General features: G+C 38.6%; 1 protein-coding gene across 3 annotated transcripts in view; it reads right to left on the reverse strand.

Annotated features, from left to right (window-relative positions):
- LOC307124675 (uncharacterized protein) overlaps positions 1-8036 on the reverse strand; it is a 45631-nt gene extending 37595 nt beyond the window's left edge. For 2 of the 3 annotated variants that reach the window (XM_079814058.1, XM_079814056.1), the window contains exon 1: positions 7951-8015. The gene's annotated coding sequence lies outside the window, so the exon portion shown is untranslated. Of the gene's footprint in view, positions 1-7950 lie in introns of all 3 variants that reach the window. The other variant, XM_079814057.1, reaches the window with a different exon arrangement.
- Positions 8037-8897: the final 861 nt, after the last annotated feature.

Consider the following 8897-nt stretch of genomic DNA (forward strand, 5'->3'; position numbering starts at 1 on the left):
AACAACATTTTTCTCATCTTTTCCACCTCGCCAACGATAACTTCTACTTCACATTGAGTGACGTTACGTTTTTTTAGTTTTCAAATGTGGCAAATGTGTTTGCCATGATTTCCTCTCTGTGTTTGCCATGATTTCGCAATCGATGAATATTAACTTGGGGGCGTTTCGCGGACTATTTATAGGCAACTATGGGCGTGACATGAAGCTGCAAAAGCTACGCTACATTTAGAATTGATTGTGATTTATTAAGGGAAATCTGCGTAGGACGTGCGTGCGCACGGTTTTATAAATCTGAATATTTCTGTGCGTACGCACGTCCTATGTTTCATCCGTACGCCACTTCTGACGCAAATCCTACGCATAGTTTTATAAATGAGGCCCCTGGAGGGCAAAACAGCCATAGAACTGCAGCACAAGCCTGTTAATTCTTTAAAAATATGTGAACAAGATGCAAGTTTTGGGCACTTGTTGTGATCCAGATACAGCACCTGCTGCAGTATTTCAATCACTAAATACTAGGGGTGCACCGAAATTTCGGCCGCCGAAAATGGCATTATCGGTTTCGGGCCGAAATAAAAAAAACTGCCGAAAACGTAAACCGAAAATGAATGTCACCCGCTTCTCCCATCAGTGCGCAAGTGCTTAGGTTTCACTCACGGTCGAGCCGTTATCACGCGACAAGTCAGCCTATCAAAGATTAAGCATGTCAGCGGTATTAGAACAAATAGAGACGTATCTAACGTTAGCTGAACTACCCATTGCCAGAAGCGACAATCCCCTTGACTTTTGGCGCACGAACGAAGGCCGCTTTCCATTGCTTGCGCGGATTGCACGCAGGTATTTATCTGCCCCAAGCAGTGTTGCCAAGTCCGCGGTTTTCCCGCGGGATGTTTTTCCATGTCCGCGGGTTGAAGCGACCCCAATTATGTGATATTTAGACCCAGTAATGCGAATTTTAGAAGGCAACCCTGCCAAAAAAACAAATTTTACCCTCCAAATACCATTTTTCCCGGAGAACAGTGACAGACAGTGAGAGACTATTCAGTGCAGCATCTCATGTTCTTAATGAGAACCATTCTGTGATTTTGTGTGCAGTTATTCAGATAATTGTGTATCTTTTTTTGCACAACTGTTAAAAAACAATTTTATTTGATGAAACCTAAAACTTGAAGAATAATATTAGGCCTATTTGGTATTATTATTTATTGTTAAAGATATTTTAGGTTTTGTTATGCAACTTAATAAAAGTTTGATTATTCTATTGGTTCCTGATTTTTTTATTTTCAGATCCATTAAATTCAAGCAATATATATATATTGCTTGAATTTAATGGATCTGAAAATAAAAAAATCAGGAACCAATAGAATAATCAAATGCACGTTATTAAAAGATAATGCATAATGCTTATTAAGACATAATGCACGTTTTTAAAAGAAGCCATTTTTGGCCCAGAATTTTCATTTCGGTGCATCACTACTAAATACAGCGGGACGTTTTAAAAACGCTTAATGTGAAAAACACTATAGGGTGAGTTGCCCCAATAAGGATTAAATTAAGCAAAGTTTAACGCTAATCAAGGATTTGCTGATATGGGTTTTATCTTAAATTGAGTTGTGTTGCACCACTTCATTTTAAACACAGATTAACTATGCAGAAATACTGATCGGGATGAACCGATGCCAGGCTAAATAGTCCTTATTAGTGCAACCCACCCTTAAAGTGCCTTAATGTGCAGTGATATTAAAAGATTAAATTCAGTTTACACCTTTTTGATGATGCATACTATATACAGGCGAGTAGATGAGCCAAGAATATGAACGCAACGTGTTTTCTTTATAATGGTTTTCGATAGGAAAAACACTTAACGAGAAACCTTGTGTTGTATTAATATTCTGTGTTCATTTGCTTGAAGTATGCAACATCAATAAGGTGTATATTGAAATTGGTCTTTTAATATCACTGTCTTACTACATTAAAACTTACTATAAACCTGGTAAAAAAAATGACTGCCATGCAGTGGAGGAAAGCCTTGTTTTGCCCTCCAGGTGGGCGTTCCTGTAATGCTGTGACGTCACATGAAAACTATGAATAATAGCTATAAAAAAATAATTATACTTCAAAAACACAAACATGACATGGGTAATATTATTACTTATACAACAGTTCTTTCTGGTTCTCGAATTCTACTGTTGTTGTGTCACAAAATGTAGTTTTAAGAGGTTTTTAGGCAAGAATGTAGTTATTGATCTCAAATATGTGACTCATATATAAAAATAGCACCTATTTTACCATTTTTAGACACTTTCGCAGACCATCAACAGCCCTTCAGCACTCATGTACCCACAGAGAACAACATCTCGGCCAGCCCTTCAGGAATTTGCTGCTGGCTCTAATGTAGATATGTTTAACCACTGAGATGAGACTCATTTTGGGTGTATCAAACAGGCAATCTTCTTATTAATCTATTACTTGTTGGCTAAAGGCAAAGATAAGTTTCATAACTTTATATTTAACTTGAATCCTGCACTAGAGCGTTGCTTTTGTACGTTTGACTAAATTGTTTGCTTGTGTTCACTTCCTGTTGTTTTTTATAATGGCTATTGTTGTTAATTTAAATACTGTTTTTAAATAAATATTATTCTATATAAATAATATGGCATTGAGAAAGGGTCCGTTAGTAATCGTGAAATGGACAGTGAAAGTTACATTATTACACCATTAGATGGTCTTTATTTTAAAAACAGTCATTCAGTATTGGACAATATTACTTTTCTATTGGTACAATTAGGCTGATACGTTTTACAGCCTAAACATAATTTTTTTTTTTCAATCTGCACTTGAAGTGTAAGTTAAACATATATGATAAACAATGTGACAGCCTGCTCACACAGAGAGTGTGCTGGGCACTATTTTCAGGCGCTGCGTAATATCATTGCGCTGCTGCGCCCATGGTACGGCAGCAAAGTTCCCTGATTATTCCGCAGGAATGAGAGTATAGTTCCTAGCCTTTTCTAGGCCGAAATTCACAACTTTTAATTTTCCATCTGGCTTAGTACATGATGTAACTACAAAAGAGTCAAGTTTTAAATAGGAAAAATATCGAAACTCTTTGGTCATTTTTGAGCGAGATGCTAACGGTCTAATCAGATTCAATGATCTATGCTAAGCTATGCTTAAAAGTGCTACCGCCAGATCCGGAGATCGGCTGAATGAATTTGAAAACGGTAAAACTCAACTGTTTAACTCTAGGGGAGTTGGAAAATGAGCCTATTTTCAAAAAAAGTGAAGTGTTCCTTTAAAGTCCCCCTGTGGTGAAAATCACGTCTGACTGAATAATACAGGGGGTTTTTTTCTCACAAAACCTTATAGTATGCCTCCTGAACACTTTCCATATATGGCAGGCGTCTCACTGTATCATTCGTGATACTTTTGTATCATTTTTGTAATGAAAAGGATGTTTTATCCTGGTCACTATACACTGCCATTATATGGAGGAGCGTGTGCAAGACTATTTTTAAAATTTCTGCTTTTGAGGTCCTAAAAAGATAGAAGGACATAGGGCATAGAACAACAGCATGGTGAGAAAAAGATGGCTTTATTTTCATTTCAGGGTGAACTATCCCTTTAACTATGCTTGGAAGCAGGTTGGGATAATTTGCATATTCATGGATCCATGTATATACTAAAAGCAAGGGTGTAGAATTACAATCATGCTATTTTAAGGCATGAATAAAACATTTTTTTTTACAGGAAAATCGAGATCAAAGATGAGTTTTAAGGGATAAAATGATTGACTACAGGGAGACTTTAATAGCCTAGAAATATAGACGCACCCAAGCAGCAGCAAATGTAATTTGCAGCCAGGGTCGTCTAGCAACTAGTGTATAGTGTAATCGTGTATAGAGACGGTGGGCGGGCTTATGACGGCAGAATTGCAGCAGTTCCGAGTGCTACTTGTAAACAAAGAAGCTGGCGAACAGAGGTCTTTTGAATCGGCTTTGTCCACGATCAGGAAGACTTGGAGTTAAGCTTTTCTTTGAGGAAAGAGCAAAGACAGCACTGAAGTCATTCTTAAGAAAGGAAGATGTGTTCGGAGTTTTGCCTCATCAACTAGCTTCGCTTCACCTTCTTCGTTGCTCTGGTTGGTCGTAGCGCTATCCTATAGCGTGCAGAAAGACAACCGTTTATCCCGCCCCTCGGATTGAGCCCTGCCAACGGTGTGTTCCCAGACCCAACATCTTGATGTGGGTCTGGTTTGTCAGGCAAGACTTTAATAGATGCAAACAAAAAATAAACAGAGGAATTCCAATAGGGTCATCGCACCATCGGTGCTCGGGCCCTAATGACATTGAACCATATGAATATATAATATATTTCAGGGGTGTCCAAATCGGCCCCTGGAGAGCCACTGTCCTGGGCTGCGTTCCACTCCAAATTTGCATTTCCCTCCGTCTCGTGAACTCGGATGCGAGTCATTGCTAACGTTGCACGAGCGCCCACTACTGGCAGAACTCGTGCACAAGGTATAAATGAAACGCACTAAGCACTTGGAATTCACCATGGAGCTGATTTATTATTTACATCCCTTTTTTACTTATGAACTTGTTTTATGCACCATTCTATATGCATATAAGTTGTTGGAGAAAATATATAAAATCCTATATGATGGAGAAAAATAAAATTACACAAAAAAAAACCAATAGTATAAATGGTCAGCATAAGGTAGCTACAAGTATTATGCGATTAAAGGTGAACTATGTAAGATTTTTGCAGTAAAATATCCAAAAACCACTAGGCCAGTGTTATATATTTAGTTCAGTTGAGTACTTAGAATATCCCAAATGTTTCAAACTATTTGTAAATCGTGAGAAATTGCTATTTTAACCAAAGAACCGGGACGTGTGAGCTATGCGTTTGAGGGAGTCGCCTGTCGATTGCGTCATATCTGTGTCACCCGCGGTTTCCGGTTTTATTTAGCAGAAACGCTTTACTCTCACTGCAGTGTGAACAAGTGGCATAGCAGCCGCCAAGCGAACGTCATAACTTCCTTTTCAACACACTCAGATATATCTAATACGATAAACAGAGTTGCGTTACCTCATACTCATGACTGGAAAAGAGGAAGTGGCGCCGGCGATCGTGTCATAATAAAAGTCCCGCCGGCGACTATGCCATAATAACAGTCCCGCTCTTCAATCGCTCCAGCGGCCTTGCTCAGCTCCACAACACTCGGTCCTGCTCTGCTTCATACTACAGTAATGTTAATAATCGCATCCATGAACATGATTTCTGCCCGAGTCCTATCCTGACTGTTTTCCACTGGCTGTGAGGTGAAGACCACATGTCCCAAGATTCTGCGCTCAATCGTGGCATCATCAAACTACGCCTTTGTTTTGAATAGGCGACCTCTAGTGGACGGAAAAGTTACATAGTGTAGCTTTAAATCTCAACATAATTAATATATCACACACTTCAGTTAAGCACAATCTGCTGTAGCTTGAAGTGTACTTCTGAGTAGACTCTCTCCCTCGGTCAAAATCGAGGGGACGAGGGTCTGTCCATATAAGCTTCCCTTGCCCACTTCACGAAGTGGAACACACTTCAAAATGGCGGAGGGGATTCCCCCGAGGGGAAGTGCTTAGGGAAGTTGGCGAGTGCGTGTCTAAAAGTGGAGTGGAACGCAGCCATGGAGTTTAGCTCCAACCGCAATTAAACACACCTGAACCAGCTCAAGGTCCTACAAGCTGGCATTAGGGCTGGACCAGAATATTCGGATATTCGTTCGATGGGTTGGTATTCGATTTTCAAATTTGAGATTCGAATAAACTTCTTTTTTTTTTTACACACAACCGACATCCCCCACGAAACGGTTCTCATTCGTGCCTGAATATGTTTACACTATAAAATCTGCCGAATTAAAATACTCTTTTTTTACAACTATTTTATAGCCTAGCAGTTTTTAATAGGATGGACAGTTGAATAGGAACCCAACCTCGTTATACTTAATAAATATATTAGCTTCTCAGTGTTCCTTGCAACGAGTATTCTCGGTCTAGAGCGCACAACTGCACAAGCTTATATGGAAGAAGTGCATGTCTGAGATTGCATTTTGGGTTAAGCTGCGTTGGTTTGACAATTGTGGAAAATAGAATAATAGAATCAAAATGTATTAGCCTTTTTACCAGTTAGGGATGTGACGGTGAGGGAATCGCAGTGCTTGTGCACCGAGCGGCTGTGAACGAATGCAGCCGTGTGCAGTTTACTTTCGGTTCGCCAATTCAGAGGCGGAATTGTGGGTTCATTAGCCTATTATTCTTAATGAAAAACACAGCAACAAAACAGTACAATGACAAACTCCCTTAAAGGGATAGTTCACCCAAAAATGAAAATGATTTTCATGATTTACTCACCCTCAAGTTGTTCCAAACCTGTATGAGTTTCTTTGTTCTGCTGAACACAAAAGATGATATTTTGAAGAATGTTTGTAACAAAGCAGAGAGAGCAACCATTGACTACCATAGTATTTTTTCCCCTACTATGGTAGTCAATGGTTGCTCTTTCTGCTTGGTTACAAACATTCTTCAAAATATCATCTTTTGTGTTCAGCAGAACCAAAAAACTCATACAGGTTTGGAACAACTTGAGTAAATCATTTTTATGAGTAAATAATTATTTTTTTTGGGTGAACTATCCCTTTAACTAGACGCTTTTACATTTCGCTTGGAAACAAAATCTTCCGCGATCATCTTGTCATTCAGCTCCTCACTCTCGTGATGAATAAAAACTGACTCTAGTTCGGCTCACGCGGCACGTTCAGTTTTTAATTGTCCTTAATCTGTTCTCTAACTGAACAAAACTATCTTTACTACTATAATATATCAAAACTGGGACGTAACAGACCTGTGTGTTTTGTATCACTATAGTGTCCGTTCTCGGAGCATATAAGCTTTGCCTGTAAACTCTGTAGGATAGTGGCCCTCCAGGAGCAGGATTGCACACCACTGATATATTATATATGTTGATTAAAACCCACCATGTTATGCGTCAACTACCCTTTTAGACCTTGTGCAAGAAACAGAAAAGGCTTGATGACCCATCCCACTAACCTCTGGATTCACAAGCCTAAAATGCATGTTTTAGCTGAAAGCAACTTGCACTGACATATCTTAAAATATGTCAGTGCCATTGTTTTATCTCAGGATGCATATTAGTAATGTTTAAAGGCACTAATGCCTAATCCTGGCTTAATCCAAGCTCTGTCTGTGAAACCAGTGGTTAACTGATAGGACTTTTTAATGAACTTCTTATATACTTGTCGATAAAAGATACAGGCTAATTAAACTTGGATGATAATTTGGTTTAAAATATTTTGTGAATTGTGCAAATACTACATACAAATGTTGGATTTTAGCACATATGTACAGTGTTATAATTCATATTAAACGATTCACAATCACATGGCTGATGAGGGTTAATAAACGATACAACGCTTATGTTAACTAACGTTACTAGACCACGGTTATTAGTCAATGCAGATAATATTATACTGTTTATTTTGACTCGACATATCTTATGTTTCAATGGTTTACATTACTAATCAAAATATGACCGTAACCACCCTCCTTCTGACAACAGTTAGCCCCATAGCTAACCCATAGCAGCATAAGATGAAGTTTGCCAAAAGCATCTGCACAGACACTAAAAGAGCATCTTCCCAACATGATAACATTTGTCACGTAACGTTATACTCTTTCAGATGTAAACACGAGCATTAAACGTGTCGCAAGCTGATAAATAACTACCGGTGGCAACTTCGCCCGATGGCTTGGTTAACTTTGACACTGTTAAGTTATTTCACAACGTTACACCTACAACGAATAAACCGACTATAACATGACATTCTGGAATTGCTCTTACACGACAAATAAAACAAATAGTTTTGATAATTACCAAAATGTCCGTCAAGGAGCGCTCCTTGTTCAATTTGTAAATACTGATAGGACCCCGGGATTTCTTCTTCTGAAATGTGTTGGTCGCAATTCACGAGAATGCTGTAAATAGCGCCACCTATCGCTCTGAAGCAAGAAGCGCGTACGCAGCACAGAGGCAAGAGGAAAGCTCGGTTATTATGGGCACCAGTAACCAAAACACGATGGAGAGTAAGTTAAGCTTTATTTACATATCATTTAATTTCATCAAGTAGTACTGCTGTCACACCTGCGTCCTATTTCCTTCTTGAAATAAGGCTCCCATCGTTATCAATACATGGGGTGCTTCAGTACTGATACTTCCTCGTTTCGGTTCTTTAAAATAAACTGCAGGGGGGAAAAGAGAGCATGAGTTTGAGTGGTGCATCATGCATGGACATGTTCCCACCAAAATCCAGCGATTTCTCTAGCAATAATTTTGGTCAAATATTTATAATATATATTTATATGTAACTATAATACTGTTGTTAGTCGGTTTATTGTGTGTTTTTTTACCTTAATTAAATGTAACATTTAATTAACTTTAAAATTAAAGGGATAATTCACCCACAAATTTTAATTCTGTCATTTATTACTCACTCTCATGTCGTTCCAAACCCATAAGGCTTTTGTTCATCTTCGGAACACAGATGAAGAAGATATTTTTTCTGCTTTCTGTCCCTACGCAACTACCACTTTGGTGCTTCAAAAAGTTCATAAAGAGATCGTAAAACTAATCCATATGAATTGAGCGGTTTAGTCCAAATTTTCTAAGAAGTAAGTTTTATATAATGAACAGATTAGGCTTTTTATTCACATATTCATCAACGCACAAATCAGTTGTGGTAAACATATTTGCTTGATATGCGAGAACCAATGAGGTTCATTCTCGTGTTACGCAGCACGTTTGAGCTTCAGCGAGAACCAATG

Source organism: Gobio gobio (assembly GCF_949357685.1).
Source record: "Gobio gobio genome assembly, chromosome: 4".
NCBI classification, from domain to species: Eukaryota; Metazoa; Chordata; class Actinopteri; order Cypriniformes; family Gobionidae; genus Gobio; species Gobio gobio.